Genomic DNA, 12,865 nt, shown 5'->3' on the forward strand with positions numbered 1-12,865 from the left:
CTTAATTTGAGCCCTATCCAATATTTGAGCAATTTTCCGTTTTCATTTACTGGTTCTTTTGTTAATTCTCCTAAAATTGATTTTAAAAATAGGGATTCATACTTTGTTTTAACGTTCAGAAGGCTTAATCCGCCTTCTGTTATATTTTGGTAAAGTTCTTTTTTTGCAAGTGATTCAAATTTGTGTTGCCAAATGAATGTTTGTCCAAGCTGCTGAATTTTTTCTGTGTAAAATTTGGGTATTGGTAAAATCTTTGCAAAATGATAAAATTTTGGGCATATAAAATTATTAAAGAATGCAACTTTTTGCTGGAGCGTCAGTACCCTGTTGAAAGTACCATGGAGGCTCTGCTTAATTTTTGCCAGCAAATTAGCACAGTTTTTGTGAGTGGTGGATTCAATGTCTTGATACCATTCAATTCCGAGCATTTTTATTGAATCTTTTTCTACTATCCACGTTAAAGGCAAATTTTGTTCCTTATTCCAACTCCCTAGTTTTATTAAATTAGATTTATTTTTACTTATTTTTGAGTTGGTTGCTTGCTCGAAATCTTCAATACAAAGTTCTAAATTCATGAAATCATCGTTATTTTGTATAAAAACGGATACGTCATCTACGAAGGCATTGATTAGGTGTTTAGAGTTTGCGATTAGAGTTGGTTGAATTTTTGTTTTGATGGAAATTAAAAATGGCTCGATAAAAATTATATAAAGAAACATTGCTAATGGGCAGCCTTGTCTTACACCTCTTTTTAAATTAATGTTTTTCCCATTTCTCCATTTACATACACCTTGCTTGACGATTTTTCGTACAGGGTTTGTATATTTCTAATAAAAATTCGGTTAAACCCCATTTTTGATAAAACGTCATATAAAAAGGTACGATCTACCATATCATATGCCTTTTCGAAGTCTAGACTAATTATTGCCATACCTTTTTCTCTTATATTGCCGCCTTTGTAAGTATCCTGGGTTGAAAACCATTCTATAATATTTCGATATGTTGCTAAATTTTGACTAATGTCCCTGTTTGCTAATCCTCCTGTTTGTTCTTGACATATTATGTAAGGTAAAATTTTTTTTAGTCTTAATGTTATAATTTTTGCTAAAATTTTGTAGTCGGAGCATAAAAGGCTAATAGGTCTCCAATTACTTAAAATTTTCCTGCTTCCTCCTTTGTGCAGTAAAGTAATAATTCCTGTTGTCTGGGTTTCGCTAAGTTCCTCGATATCTAATACATGGTTGAACAACATTGTTATTTCTTCTTTTAACCAAGGCCATATTTTTCTGTAAAATTCGATAGGTAACCCATCTATTCCTGGTGATTTATTTTGTGGCATGGTTTCAATGGCATTCCAGACTTCATCCTCCGTGATTTTTTTTACTAGTTCAACATTCATGTCCTGGCTTACTTGAACATTTAAATTGTTTAGGATTTTCTTCCTTTTCACTGGGTTGTGGTTATTAAGAGAAAATAAACGTTCGTAAGATAAAAATATTTTTTGGTGTACATCTGGGTTTTTTGTTAAAAATCCATTCTCTTCCAATTCAGTAATTATTCTGCTTTCTCCATTTGTTTTTTCCTTAATTAGATTGGCCACACTAATGGTTTCGTTACCGATGAGAAAGTTTAATTTTCCCCTAATCTTCTTCCCTTGTTCTTCTTTTATGTACATATTTTTTAAAACATTTTTTAAAAAGTAATAATCTTCGAAGTTATTTTGTCCTTGGTCTATCTCAGCCTTTACTTGATCTAGACATTTCATATATAGAATTTTTTTTCTTTGAGTTCCTTTCTTTCCATTTATTTTTTGAATACTGTGTGCATATAATTTTGAAGTTGTCTTTTATTTCTCTTTCCCACCATTGTAATATACTCCTGTACTCTTGCTTCTTTTGTTTTGCATTTAAAATAAAATTTTCTAAAACTTTTTGGAATTCTGGGTCATACAGTATACTGGTATTCAATTTCCATAGCAGTTTCTTCTTCCTCTGTTCCTCTATTCTCCCATCTAGATCAAGCATTACTGCTTGATGGTCACTAAATGTAAAATTTAAATGTTTGCATTCTTGGATATTGTCTTTATTTTTACATTGCACATATATTCTATCAATTCTAGATTTTCCATTAGGACTTATAAAAGTAAAAGCATTGGTTATTGGGTATTTGAATCTGTAAGCATCTATTAGTTTTAGTCTTTCTACAAGGTTTTTCAGTTGATTATTTATTTTCTTTTTTTCACCTTCCCTATCTCTTGGATCAATTATACTGTTAAAATCTCCTAAAATAATAAGTTGTTCATCACTAGCTTTCAGAAATTTGGGAAGTGTCAGTAGAAAAAATTTATGTCTGTTTGTTGCTGTTTCGTTTTGGGTTGGAGCATAAATATTTACAATAATTAAATTTTTAAAATGTGCTCTTATAATTCTCCCATCTGCTGCCTTTTCTATGTTAATTAATTCTAGCTGTTTTCTGTATAATATTATGGTTCCTGATCTTTTGTTTTCAACATTATTGTTGATTATCGCAATAAAATCTGTATGAAGTTCTGGGATTTCGTCAATGTTAGTTTCTTGTAAGGCTAAGATGTCAGGCTTGTTTTTTATTATAAATTGGTTTAAAAATTCTTTTTTATTCTTTGATTTAAGACCGTTGATATTTAATGTAATTATTCTAACCATATGTTTAATAAAAAAAAAAAAACAGGGTTTTTTACTATAAAAAAGGGGTAAGGTTTGGCTCTAAGAATTCTGGCTCTTCTTCTTCCATTGCATTTTCTTTGTTTGTGTCTAACTGGTTTTTGGTACAATTTTGAAATTCCTCTATTCCCCCTGTAAGTAGTCCTGCAAATTGTGTTTTATCTGATATCGCCTCACTTTCTTTTGTCGCTTCTGATTCGTTTATTTTAAGTTCTTGTTCTTCATGAGTAGACTGACAAAAATTGTATTCCTTTCTACTACTCTCCATCTCCTCTATAATTTCCATACATGGTTTTTGCATCATGGAGCATAAGTCGTCATCGGTGTCTTGTATTTCAATACTATTACTTTCTTCATTATTTTTTCCGGGGCCTATGATTTGAGTTACATTATCTTCCCAAGGAAATCCGCTGGTTCCATTTTTCCTATTTTCTCCGTCTTCCTTATTTTCGCATGGAATCTCATTTCTTTTAGTGAACCTTTGGCGACATGTATTTAAATTTGGTTTTAATTTTTTGAGTTGTCTTCGATTCCCTGTACTTATCAATTTCGTTTGCCCTTTTATTTCGTTTCTTTCTGATTCCTTTACTTTCCCAAAATATTTTCCATTTGCTTCTTCCTTCGATCCTTTACGCCCTCGCTTTTTCTGCTGTTTCCATTCAGCTTCATCTCCAGAATCTGTTGAATCACTTCCACTGTCTTCTCCAACATCACTGTGCTCATGTTTTCCGGTATTTTTTACACTTTCGGCATCCTTGACTATTTCTTTCAGCGTTCTAATGGCTAATGTGACTGCAGGACTACTTCCTAAAGCTTGGCTGTAGGTCCTTTTGCCTCCATCACAGTTTCGAGCTTCATGTTGATCAGAGTCACATCTGGCACATGTTTTAATCTGTCCTGTATAAGTAACTGAAAATCTTATTCCCATAATTGTAATAAATGAAGGTATGTTTTTATGGATCATCATTTCCACAGTTAACTTTTCCCTTTTGGTTTTCAATAGATCTAAGTTTGGCTTTTCCCACTCAATCCCCTTAATTTGCCCATATTGCTCGAATGCTGTATAAATATATTTGAAGTCCATTTCGTCCGGGACATACTTAACCTGAATTTTTTTCCACGGACTCCCAGCAACAATTACAGGGATTTGATATATTTTCCCATTTTTTTCATATAATATTCCTTTTGCATGTTTTTGTAAAAAATTATCAAAAAGATCTTGGGTTTTAAATTTGGCTACTACTTGCTTGGTATGGTAATGTAAGTCGATTACCGTCAGTTGATCATCAACTATTCCCAAACCCATAAACCAACGATGTATTTCAATTTCTAAAGGGACGTATTCGACTTCTTTGAAACTGAAGAAAATTGTTCTTTCTCTCTTTATTTCCATTCTACAAATAGGGTGCTACTATTATGTGCTAAGGTGAAGATGAATATATATTTTTTTTTGTTTTTAATGTTTTTTTTGTGTGTGCACTTAGAAGGAAATATAAATATGAAATATGTTGAAGACTAGTAGGAATGAGTGAAGATGAGGTGAAGATTGATATAAATAGGTTCAGTACAGAAGATTGCAAGATTGAAACAGAGTAAAGAATAATAACTGAGAAAAAGAGAAAACAGAATGCAAAGATATGAAAGAAAACTAATTGAAAAAAAATTATGCAAAAACTGAGAAAATTGACTAACAAATGAAGAAGAGAAGAATTTATTCTAACTAAGTATAATACTATTTTCACTTTTGAAGTGAAAATAATATTATTCAAACAAAAACTAACTGAAATATGAAAAATAGAATTAGATAAATAGATAGAAACTATGAAATGAGAAAACTAGCTGGAAAATTTTTCAAGTTTGTGATATTTTTGGGAGCTGTCAAAAAACACGTCCGGGAGCTGACGAGACCGGGTGAGTTCTACGTGGTATGGCCGTTGACACTTTCGACCGTAAAGGTAACAACGTCTGTTTCGTTGCAAATTGTGTAGTTGCAGTCACCTTAAAAATCCTCTAGCTTAGCGCTTGGGCCTCGTTTACTACATATAAAAACACTTAGTAATTGTGCATGATCAACTAAATGTTAGAATTTTCCTTGACGATTTCTATACTTAAAGAAATAAAACATTATTAAATCAAATGACATACCTTAACTGACAAATCTGCCTAATGAACAGGATCCCGTGATGTATGGTACACTTGATATTATAGGTTCTGCTTCTCAGGGGACAGCGCGAACGCAGCCCCCCACTACCAAAAATTGTACTCCCGAGTTAATCGCATTTGGATTAATCGCAAGGGTCAGCCCATCCTTAGTGCAATGGAAGGGCCTCGCCCTGGAGGAACCACCTTGGTGATCATGGTTGCCTCTGAGCCAGGTAAGTATGATTTTAGTGAATACTTGACGATAACTCATAGTTTTTTGGTACCCAAACAATACTGACGAAGCACACTAAACCAAAGAGCTTAACAAAGAGCCATTGCGTATAGAATGGCGCAAAGAATCGAAAGATCCCACTGAGCATAGTCGATTCCATAAAGCTCTTGTTGAAATAATAGGAAATCTACAGCCATTCTTAGGTGAGAAGAAAAATGCTTCCATTTGACGAAAAATTTCTGCGCCCAACAGCAGACGGCGAACGGCACTGTTTAACCCTCGTTAGACGCTCAACTGATGTAAACGACAGATTCAGTAAGACAAATGTTTCATGACAGATTACCGAACAATCAATTCAAATCGAGACAACTTTAACAGTTAGAACTGAAAGGCAGTTTGTCCTTTTTAGATGAACATAACTCGTTGGGCTGCAATTAGTTAACCATGTTTGACACTTACTAAAAGAGGTACACCATAACACTACAGCAGCCACATGATTGCAGATGCAATATTGACATACTGGGGATGACAAATATGTATGAGATGTAAATATACAGACATTGGTGTTACATCATTAGTTCCAACAAGATGATGCGTGATAAAGATGAGCAGATATACATTTATTTCATTCATAGAGATATCCCTCTTTAAGGAGAAGCCGATCCTGGAAGTACTGCAATACCAGGTCAACTCGTGGCGGGGGCTATGCAAGCACAGCGTTCCCACCGATTTTCAGAAATCAGTTTAATATTCTGGGGTCCATTTGAACCCGTATCAGATATTAAGCTGATAAGAACAGATACTACACTTTGATCTTAGCCAAAAGGCCGAGAAGCGATAACTGAGATTCAAGTTACTGGGTATTATATGCTATGCTGTTCTCGAAAATCTGACTGATGTACAAAAAAAGCAAACCCCTATCCAAAAACAATGAAATTCATCAATAAAACAGGTTGTTGCTAGAGCACCACCTGGCACTGCTAAAAGCCAATACAACTCATAAGTTTTTATCTTCTATTTTGATAGGAATGCTATATTAGGATGAGTCGTTCAAATATTAAGTTATTTGGGAAGCTGTTGAATGCAAAGCACCCTGAATTTAAGTCGATGAACTCCACCTAGTAGAGAGTACTGCAGACTTTAAACTGCCTATTAAACAGACAGAGGAAGGTGTTAGTTAGAAACTTGGTAAAACGTTTTGTACGTAGCTCAAATCCACGGTAGACGAAACGCGGCAATATTTACAACTAAATTAAGGTTACACAGACAGAAAACCTAACAGCATTAAACAATGTTACATGAACCCAATAATGGACGACACCCATCTAAATACTATGCCCCCGAATGTGTAAAATTCTCATTAAAAGTGCCCAAGGTTTCATTACTGAAATCTAAACATGGGTGCATTAGCAATTTCGACATCGATTATGATGTAATGGAGTTCGACGGGTTTACGTATGCCAGTAAATTCATTTCTTTTTGGGTTGTTTAAATACCGCTCTGAAAACGCTAGTTTCCTTCCAGTGTACCACAAGGGAACATCGGAAACGGTCCTCAATAGCTACGAGCAGGAACCACAGAAGTAGTTACACCCGAAACCTGTTTCACTCTCAGAAGCCAGCGTCATTACTCGTCATCGCGGGTTGAATGGAGGATTGTTTCTGGTGGGAAACAAGTCAAGATATACTACAGAAATGATCCTGTGAAGTATGATCTTAATGTTGAATTCAGTTGCTAAAGAATAAATAGATTATGCAAAATGAAACAGCATTAACGTATCTATACGAAAGTTGCCGTGGTTTTGCTAGTTAACGAGTTCATTCTAGAAGTGAATCTTGTCAAAAAGCGCTACACAGCGACACTTTGCGTTTTGTTCATTTACCACTATCAACCCGATGGCAAAACAACGACGATATTTATACCACTACGGAAATTAAACGTAGTAGTCTCTTGAAGGGCATCCAGTTACTTTCATCGTGCTCATTTGCAGAAATACATTCGATAGCTGAACACACATACTCCAGCTGGATGTGTGGCACGCATCTGTAATCCTGCTTCTGGGAGGCTTGATAGTGTGGATGACTTGAGACGAGGAGCACTACTTCGTGATCGTGCATGTTGATCGAGCGTCCGCACTAAGCTCGTCATCAACATGGACCCATCGGAGGAGTTTGATGGGTGCAGGTTAGCTAAGGAGGAGCGAAACGGGCCAGGAGGGAAACTTAGCAGCCAAAAGTTCCCGTGTCGGGCAGTAGTAGGATCGCGCCCGTGAATGTGCGACATGGATTAGCCTCGGCGAAACAGTCAAACCTCTTTCATTTTCCTTCCTTTTTTTTTTTCGATTAGGAAAATTGTTATTTCTATGTGTTTCTTTGAACTTCAGATGTGAAATACTACAACGGCAGTGACCCCCCGCACTTTTGAAAAGTGTTATATATGTGCAAAGCTCATGCGGAATAATAATCTGAATCCTAGATATTGAATGGCGTTTGAAGTTTTCTTTTCTTTTTTTTTTTTTTTTGAAGTTTTTCGCTTTCAATTCACTTCTTCGGATGGAACAGCGAATTGTGTGAATGTGAGTTCGATTTGAAATGGTAGAATGTTTGAATTTGCGGCCATCGGGCGCTTCGCGCCCTCGGCCGCGTTTTCAAAATTGTGGATAGTACCGTGCTTCACTTTACATTTACGTGAATTTGCGGCCATCGGGCGCTTCGCGCCCTCGGCCGCGTTTTGCAATTAGACACCTCAATATTCTTTTATCGATTTTCATCCGAAATTTGCACCCAAGCTACTCCCTAGGTTACGTACAAGAACTTATTTGTGTTTTATTGGGGTGCCCAGTCTAAAGACCAGGCGATCGAAAAATAAGTCATATAGACTCATCAGCGCTCCTAACCACGGAAATCTTTAGTAAAAGGCGAAAGATTTATCCGGGTATTGATTAGAAACCAGAGTGAATATCAACTGAAAGTAGTTGGTATTTATTCATTTCACAACTTCAAACCACTTTGGTAAAGTAACAATGGTAAACCCAAAAAATTCAACCATAAAGCAACTGCTGGTTTCTGTTAGATTTGAGACAGTGAGTAAAACAGACGATGCTGTGTAAAGCTCATGTAAACATCATTTTTTCGTTAGATTGTGCACTAAATTAATTCTGGTTAGATGAAACATAAACGAAGTCTAGGGCAAACGAAATCGGTAAGCTGAATTGGGTAAGAAAACGAAGGACAAGTCTTCTGCTAGTTCTTAAACCTTTGTATTGAACTCTTTCGCTTAGTTGAACAAAGTGCGATTCGTTCAGTAATTCTACAAGTTTTTCGGCCTTCGATATCCATGGGAACGAGTAACTAATCGCTTGCTAAATGCTAGAACCTAGCAGACAATGCCCATCACTAACGGAAAACTATGTTAACGTTCATTAAGGGAATCTGCTCCTGATGGAGCTAACAAAAATTGCCGACGACGAAGATTATTTCACTCCTTCGTGGCGGGGTATTGGTTAAAGTTTTCAACTAGCAATAATCACATCTCGGTAAACCCTCATTGATTATGATATTGCCACTGCGCAAAGCTAAATTGTACATGAGAGGGCTCTACTACTTGAACCTTTCTCTCGCCAATTCTGCACGGACGTTGATATCAAGAAAACCAAGAGAGGTGCTGCTTTTCATTGAAATCTAACAGTTCGCTGCCCTCATTTTTACATTCACATACCTACAAAGATAATAGTTCACTTTACAAATATTCCACCTATGACCACACCACGCCATGGACTGGTAAAATTCATTTAAAGTGTGCATATTACGGTGCATTTCGCCAAATCAAATGAACGTGCAGGAATTGATTCAATTTGGAGTACAATTCCACTGAACCCGTCCCCGTTAACTTGACAATAAAATCGATAAAATTCACATTAATACCGATCGAAACATTTCCAATTACTATGAAATAGTGTTTTACCTTCAAACTTCAGAATGCCGTGACCAGGATTCGAACCTGGGTTACTACGGATTATCGTTTCCCCCCAACGTAGGGTCCTAACCACTAGACGATCACGGCAAAATTCAAATTATTTGGCATCTGTAAAATGCTCCACACGATCAAGTTTATGGTTCATCAACAAATTGTATTGGTGGAAACATTACTTAATGAAAGAAAAAGCAATGCCAACAGCTTCCCGTATTCCCAAGCGGTCACCCATCCAAGTACTAACGGGACCCGACGTAGCTTAACTTTTTTTTTCGGTAATCCCCAACGTAGGGTCCTAACCACTAGACGATCACGGCAAAATTCAAATTATTTGGCATCTGTAAAATGCTCCACACGATCAAGTTTATGGTTCATCAACAAATTGTATTGGTGGAAACAAAAAAATTACTTAATGAAAGAAAAAGCAATGCCAACAGCTTCCCGTATTCCCAAGCGGTCACCCATCCAAGTACTAACGGGACCCGACGTAGCTTAACTTTTTTTTTTTTTTTACGTAGCTTAACTTTTTTTTTTAACGGGACCCGACGTAGCTTAACTTTTTTTTTTTTTTTTTTTATATTATTGCTGTGACTTAATTTAAAACCATTTTTTGTAGTCCTCGCATTCTTTTATTATTTTTTCCTCGTTTGCTAGGGAAGTTACAAAAATATTCATAAAATTTGCTTTCCTTCTTTTTTTCCAGACTACAAGGCTTAGATTTGCTGCTAAAAACGTTGCATAATTTCTCTTTTGTCGCTGTGTATTAGGAAAATCTAGAAGGAAAAGTTGCTTAATATTTGGATAAAATTTTTTCTCATAAATATTATTTATGCGCCTTTGTATTAATTTGACTGCTGGCCTAGTAGTCTTACATTGAAATAAATGGAGTAAATTTTCTTCTTCTTCACATTGATCACACTTTGCTGAAACTAATTGTTTGCATTTTATAAGTCTATCTTTTGTTGGAAGAGCATTATGTATTTGTAAAAAAAGGTGTTCTCTTTGCTGAGGCGATAAAAATTTTTGTTTTAACGCCTTAAAAGCTGGTTTAAAATTGGTTCCTGGATTTTTCAAAATAATTTTTGGTTGCTGGCATTCTTTTAAAATTAGAACACTATATATTTCTTTGGTTGTTGTACACTGGTTTATTGTTAATATTTTACTTAATTCGGTTATTAATTTTGGGGTTTCCCTTAAGAAAGCTGGAGTAATTTCACTATTTGGTCCTATTTTTACTGGGAATATATTTCTTAATTTGAGCCCTATCCAATATTTGAGCAATTTTCCGTTTTCATTTACTGGTTCTTTTGTTAATTCTCCTAAAATTGATTTTAAAAATAGGGATTCATACTTTGTTTTAACGTTCAGAAGGCTTAATCCGCCTTCTGTTATATTTTGGTAAAGTTCTTTTTTTGCAAGTGATTCAAATTTGTGTTGCCAAATGAATGTTTGTCCAAGCTGCTGAATTTTTTCTGTGTAAAATTTGGGTATTGGTAAAATCTTTGCAAAATGATAAAATTTTGGGCATATAAAATTATTAAAGAATGCAACTTTTTGCTGGAGCGTCAGTACCCTGTTGAAAGTACCATGGAGGCTCTGCTTAATTTTTGCCAGCAAATTAGCACAGTTTTTGTGAGTGGTGGATTCAATGTCTTGATACCATTCAATTCCGAGCATTTTTATTGAATCTTTTTCTACTATCCACGTTAAAGGCAAATTTTGTTCCTTATTCCAACTCCCTAGTTTTATTAAATTAGATTTATTTTTACTTATTTTTGAGTTGGTTGCTTGCTCGAAATCTTCAATACAAAGTTCTAAATTCATGAAATCATCGTTATTTTGTATAAAAACGGATACGTCATCTACGAAGGCATTGATTAGGTGTTTAGAGTTTGCGATTAGAGTTGGTTGAATTTTTGTTTTGATGGAAATTAAAAATGGCTCGATAAAAATTATATAAAGAAACATTGCTAATGGGCAGCCTTGTCTTACACCTCTTTTTAAATTAATGTTTTTTCCCATTTCTCCATTTACATACACCTTGCTTGACGATTTTTCGTACAGGGTTTGTATATTTCTAATAAAAATTCGGTTAAACCCCATTTTTGATAAAACGTCATATAAAAAGGTACGATCTACCATATCATATGCCTTTTCGAAGTCTAGACTAATTATTGCCATACCTTTTTCTCTTATATTGCCGCCTTTGTAAGTATCCTGGGTTGAAAACCATTCTATAATATTTCGATATGTTGCTAAATTTTGACTAATGTCCCTGTTTGCTAATCCTCCTGTTTGTTCTTGACATATTATGTAAGGTAAAATTTTTTTTAGTCTTAATGTTATAATTTTTGCTAAAATTTTGTAGTCGGAGCATAAAAGGCTAATAGGTCTCCAATTACTTAAAATTTTCCTGCTTCCTCCTTTGTGCAGTAAAGTAATAATTCCTGTTGTCTGGGTTTCGCTAAGTTCCTCGATATCTAATACATGGTTGAACAACATTGTTATTTCTTCTTTTAACCAAGGCCATATTTTTCTGTAAAATTCGATAGGTAACCCATCTATTCCTGGTGATTTATTTTGTGGCATGGTTTCAATGGCATTCCAGACTTCATCCTCCGTGATTTTTTTTACTAGTTCAACATTCATGTCCTGGCTTACTTGAACATTTAAATTGTTTAGGATTTTCTTCCTTTTCACTGGGTTGTGGTTATTAAGAGAAAATAAACGTTCGTAAGATAAAAATATTTTTTTGGTGTACATCTGGGTTTTTTGTTAAAAATCCATTCTCTTCCAATTCAGTAATTATTCTGCTTTCTCCATTTGTTTTTTCCTTAATTAGATTGGCCACACTAATGGTTTCGTTACCGATGAGAAAGTTTAATTTTCCCCTAATCTTCTTCCCTTGTTCTTCTTTTATGTACATATTTTTTAAAACATTTTTTTAAAAAGTAATAATCTTCGAAGTTATTTTGTCCTTGGTCTATCTCAGCCTTTACTTGATCTAGACATTTCATATAGAAATTTTTCTTTGAGTTCCTTTCTTTCCATTTATTTTTTGAATACTGTGTGCATATAATTTTGAAGTTGTCTTTTATTTCTCTTTCCCACCATTGTAATATACTCCTGTACTCTTGCTTCTTTTGTTTTGCATTTAAAATAAAATTTTCTAAAACTTTTTGGAATTCTGGGTCATACAGTATACTGGTATTCAATTTCCATAGCAGTTTCTTCTTCCTCTGTTCCTCTATTCTCCCATCTAGATCAAGCATTACTGCTTGATGGTCACTAAATGTAAAATTTAAATGTTTGCATTCTTGGATATTGTCTTTATTTTTACATTGCACATATATTCTATCAATTCTAGATTTTCCATTAGGACTTATAAAAGTAAAAGCATTGGTTATTGGGTATTTGAATCTGTAAGCATCTATTAGTTTTAGTCTTTCTACAAGGTTTTTCAGTTGATTATTTATTTTCTTTTTTTCACCTTCCCTATCTCTTGGATCAATTATACTGTTAAAATCTCCTAAAATAATAAGTTGTTCATCACTAGCTTTCAGAAATTTGGGAAGTGTCAGTAGAAAAAATTTATGTCTGTTTGTTGCTGTTTCGTTTTGGGTTGGAGCATAAATATTTACAATAATTAAATTTTTAAAATGTGCTCTTATAATTCTCCCATCTGCTGCCTTTTCTATGTTAATTAATTCTAGCTGTTTTCTGTATAATATTATGGTTCCTGATCTTTTGTTTTCAACATTATTGTTGATTATCGCAATAAAATCTGTATGAAGTTCTGGGATTTCGTCAATGTTAGTTT

General features: G+C 34.6%; 6 non-coding genes across 6 annotated transcripts; all 6 read right to left on the minus strand.

Moving 5' to 3' along the window:
- Positions 1 to 4,918: 4,918 nt before the first annotated feature.
- Positions 4,919 to 5,082, minus strand: LOC130703173 (U1 spliceosomal RNA). Its single transcript, XR_009004568.1, has one exon. It is a non-coding gene; the product is annotated as a U1 spliceosomal RNA (small nuclear RNA).
- A 639-nt stretch (positions 5,083 to 5,721) lies between these two features.
- LOC130703183 (U2 spliceosomal RNA) lies at positions 5,722 to 5,912 on the minus strand. Its single transcript, XR_009004577.1, has one exon. It is a non-coding gene; the product is annotated as a U2 spliceosomal RNA (small nuclear RNA).
- A 655-nt stretch (positions 5,913 to 6,567) lies between these two features.
- On the minus strand, positions 6,568 to 6,790 carry LOC130703185 (small nucleolar RNA U3). Its single transcript, XR_009004579.1, has one exon. It is a non-coding gene; the product is annotated as a small nucleolar RNA U3 (small nucleolar RNA).
- Positions 6,791 to 7,907: 1,117 nt separating this feature from the next.
- LOC130703197 (U5 spliceosomal RNA) lies at positions 7,908 to 8,030 on the minus strand. The gene has a single exon (XR_009004590.1). It is a non-coding gene; the product is annotated as a U5 spliceosomal RNA (small nuclear RNA).
- A 477-nt stretch (positions 8,031 to 8,507) lies between these two features.
- On the minus strand, positions 8,508 to 8,649 carry LOC130703190 (U4 spliceosomal RNA). Its single transcript, XR_009004584.1, has one exon. It is a non-coding gene; the product is annotated as a U4 spliceosomal RNA (small nuclear RNA).
- A 402-nt stretch (positions 8,650 to 9,051) lies between these two features.
- Trnap-ggg (transfer RNA proline (anticodon GGG)) lies at positions 9,052 to 9,135 on the minus strand. Its single transcript is given in 2 exon segments — positions 9,052 to 9,086; positions 9,099 to 9,135. It is a non-coding gene; the product is annotated as a tRNA-Pro (tRNA).
- Positions 9,136 to 12,865: the final 3,730 nt, after the last annotated feature.

Source organism: Daphnia carinata, chromosome 5, assembly GCF_022539665.2.
Source record: "Daphnia carinata strain CSIRO-1 chromosome 5, CSIRO_AGI_Dcar_HiC_V3, whole genome shotgun sequence".
Taxonomy (NCBI): domain Eukaryota; kingdom Metazoa; phylum Arthropoda; class Branchiopoda; order Diplostraca; family Daphniidae; genus Daphnia; species Daphnia carinata.